The sequence below is a fragment of the Panthera tigris genome, chromosome X, assembly GCF_018350195.1.
Source record: "Panthera tigris isolate Pti1 chromosome X, P.tigris_Pti1_mat1.1, whole genome shotgun sequence".
NCBI classification, from domain to species: Eukaryota; Metazoa; Chordata; class Mammalia; order Carnivora; family Felidae; genus Panthera; species Panthera tigris.
In genome coordinates, this window is record NC_056677.1 from 103,447,950 (window position 1) to 103,452,076 (window position 4,127).

General features: G+C 35.1%; 1 pseudogene; it reads right to left on the reverse strand.

Annotated features, from left to right (window-relative positions):
• Nucleotides 1–1,358: 1,358 nt before the first annotated feature.
• On the reverse strand, nucleotides 1,359–2,556 carry LOC102961679 (annotated as a pseudogene).
• Nucleotides 2,557–4,127: the final 1,571 nt, after the last annotated feature.

A 4,127-nucleotide genomic window follows, 5' to 3' on the forward strand; every position in this document is an offset into this window, starting at 1 on the left:
ATACTTAGGTTGTTTCCATGTCTTGGCTATTGTTAATGCTGTAATAAACATACAGGTACATATAACTTTTCAAGTTAGTGTTGTTGCTATCCCTGGGTAATGCTAGTGGGATTATTGGATAATATAGTATTATTTTAAATTTTTTAAGAACTTCCATATTGTTTTCCACAGTGGCTGTACTAAATTATATTCCTACCAACAGTGCACACGGGTTCCTTTTTCTCCACATCCTTGCCAACACTTGTTTCTTATGATTTTCTTCTTACAAATTTTTATTTAAATTCTAATTAGGTAACATATATTGTAATATTGGTTTCAAGAGTAGAATTAATGATTCATTACTTACATATAACACCTAGTGCTCATCATAACAATACCTCTCACCCATTTAGCCCATCCCTCACCCACCTCCCTCTATCAACCCTCAGTTTGTTCTCTATCATTAAGAGTCTCTTATGGTTTGCTTCCCTCTCTCTTTTTTTCCCATTCCCATATGTTCATCTGTTTTGTTTCCTAAATTCAATATATGAGTGAAACCATATGATACTTGCTTTTCTCTTACTCATTTATTTCACTTAGCATAATACACTCTAGCTCCATCGATCTCATTACAAATGTCAAGATTTCATTCTTTTTGATGGCTGAGTAGTATTCATTCCATTATGTGTATGTACATCTTCTTTATCCATTCATCAGTCAATGGACACTTGGGCTTTTGGGTTTCTTGTCTTCTTGATTTTAGCCATTGGTTTTAGAGAGAATTTGAACACATAATGAATATAGTGCTGAGAAAAATTAGTGAAAGATATGGACCTAGTCTTCAGCAAAATGACAATCCGGTAAAATGTAAGAATAATATTACATGTTCATTAATTTTGAAAGTTACTTGATTTTCCCTACCAAAAATGATGTAGTCTTATGATTTTGTTAAACTAGTTAAGGAAAGTGAAATATACTTTTACTATGTGTATTTCTATAAAAAACAGGACTCTCAATAAGAAATTGTTTGCCATCAAAGGCTCTAAATTACTTCAATTTATTTTCCTTCACCTGGTTTACAAAAAAAAAGGAAGAAAACTCAGGAAAACACTAAAGACAGACAACGCTCCCCCCATTTATCACAAATAGCATAGTCTATGTATGCCATGTTTTCTTAAATTTAACTGATCCTTAGGTATCATTTTTTTTTTTTGACAGGAGCACACTTTATTGGGGAGAGAGTACTGCATGTGACCAACAGATAAAGGCAGCCTATTGGGTATCCTGTACATATGCTCAAAAAGGTACAAAGGAGATTTTGCTAATAAAGAGCAACTAGAACATGGATTCCTCTAGGCAGCTTCCCCAATCTCATCCATCTAAGATGTGGGGACAGTCCCAGCCATTTCCCTGAAGTTAACTGTGGTCTGATAGAGATAGAGCCTCTCAGGGATGCCTTCTTGTTGTTTATAAAGAACATTTTCTTTAGATTTTTTTAAGTCTTCATTTGTTAGTTTCATTCTATGTTCTCTCAAGGCCATTGGACGAGCTTCTATATAAATTGCCTTGACTTTGGCAATGAGAGGTCATCATTAGCCATGATCAAGTTGTCCAGGTTTATGTCATTGGCCAGTGTCAGCCTGTTTGTTTGGATCTGAAAGAAGCACTTCTTAGTCTTTTCATTGGGCAAGGGGGAACTCCATCTTCCTGCCAATGCAGCCTGATCTGACAAGTGCTGGATCCAAAGTTTCTATCAGTTTGTGGCCATGATAACTTGCATGTCACCCCTTATATCAAATCCATCCAACTGTTTCAATGGTTCCAACATGGTTCATTGAATTTCTCTCTCACGACTGGAATTTGAGTCTTATCTTTTTGTCCCAATGGCATCAATTTCATCAATAAACACAATGGATGGTGCATGTTCTTCTGCAACTCAAAACAATTCCTGAATGAGTTTGGACCCGTCACCTAGGTACTTCTGGATAAGTTCAGTGTCAACCACTCTCAAGAATGTGGCTGAGGTTTGGTTTGCTACTGCTTTAGCTAATAAGGTTTTGCTTGTGCTTGGCAGATCATCTAGAATGACCCCCTTTGGGGGCTTCATATCCAACTCTTCATAATATTCAAGATGAGTGACAGGAAGCTCCACAGATTCCTTAATTTCCTGGATTTGGTTGTCCAACCCCCCAAAATCAGCATAGGTTTCCTGGGGGGGGGCTTTTCTACCTTCATCCCTGTAACCAAGGGATCTGTGTCATCCATGAGCACCTCTATGTCTTGTGGTTAAGCAGGACTGAGCAGCTTGGTTCCAGCAGACCCTTGTCTACAATGGAAAGAATGCTGATGTAGTGTTCTGAGCCTACAGATATAGACACAATGGCATGGTTGTCATCAATGATCTTTTCAAATGTTCCTACCCTTCGGGTCCCCCTCAATCATCAACCTTTGATCTTTCCTCCTCTTGCTTTTCTTCTAAAGGCTTCATTTGTTCCTGATTTCTAATGAATTCTTCCTCCATGAGAAGATAATCTTTAATTCTCTCTAATTTCAATAATTTTAACCCGCACTGAATATGAGGTGTCACCAAGGGCAACTTGCTGGCAGCATCTGGTCCCTTTTTCTTCTTTTTCCACACCGTAGTTGGTACAGGAAGTTTGTAATTTTTTCTTGTCCTTGTCATCCTTCTTGCCACCTCCAGGGGGCCATCACCACCACTCTCACTGACCCATCTTTGTTTGGCCATCTAACCCAAGTATCATTTTTAAAAACATTTTCTGATAGCTTGATCATGTTTTATAATGGTAGTCTTATGACTTCCAATAAATTTCTTTTTCATTAAAAAATCTAATGATAATAATTGCAGTTGTTTTTCAGATAAACTTTGCCTAAAGTACACTCTTCATGTTATTTATATGGAAATGCCTATTTAATTACACAAGAATTATGTAATATATACTTCTTTCTTCAGTTAGTCAACTAAGGTTAAAGTCACTATGTATAGATTACTCTGTAATGCATAATGGTTGTAAAACATTCAAACAGTATAAAGAATGTTGAATTCTTACCATAACTCCACCCCTTAATAGTAATAGAAAATCCCTGTTAAGTATTAGGTATGTATCCTCCTGGAATTTTCATTCATATATAAACATATATGCACATGTTTTATGTAGGTAAAATTATGCCACACATGGCTTTCCTTCAATTTACTTGTTTTATGTTATATATTTATTCTTATTAAGTAAATAATTCATATATACTATAAAGACATAAAATCTGCTAAGTAAATTTGGAAGTTGCACCATAATCTTAAGATAAACAACTTTTAACAGCTTAGTATACATCTTTCCATAAATATATGGATATATATGTACATTTTTTCTTATAAAATATCATATTTATCTCATTGTGGACATCTTTTCATTTCAGTAAATGTAGATTTCCTTTTTTTTTAGGTTTATAGTGTTCTGTTTACCTATATGCTAAATTACATTTATTGAATTCCCTATTTATAAATATTTAGACTGCTATCAATGTTTGCTATTACAAATGAAGATGCATTTGACCTCTGGATAAATAAGGATACAAGGATTTTAATCGCAGTGTTTGTAGTTGTGTGTGTGTGTGTGTGTGTGTGTGTGTGCATGTGTATGTGTATAATCCTTTCACAGTTTTATGAGTGCCAAGGGGATCGAATTGGACAACACCAACTCTGTAGGCCAAAGCCTTGGCTATTTGCCATATGACAATGCTTCTTTTATATGTGACCATATGTACTTAGTAAATTGTGAGCAGAGCTTAGTGTAGCAAAATTTAGATATTTATAAGTCCTATGAAATAATTTGTACACAAAAGAAAAGGAAAAGACAGCATTAGATATTTGAGATTTTTCACATGCTTAAAACTTTGTAATATTTCTGTAAGCAAACATAAGAAGTTTGCCCTTCAGTGACCACATTGATAAAATAAAGCTTTCATTGGATGTCTTCTTAATCATGCTGCTTATAAAGATTTCCAGGGCACTGAAAAAAGAGGAAATACTGAGAAAATTGTGTCCCATTGGTTGGACATGGAAAAACATCTTTTTGTCAGCCCTTCATAAGACTGAATTTAAATATGCAGTGTATGCATGTGCACTTGAACAT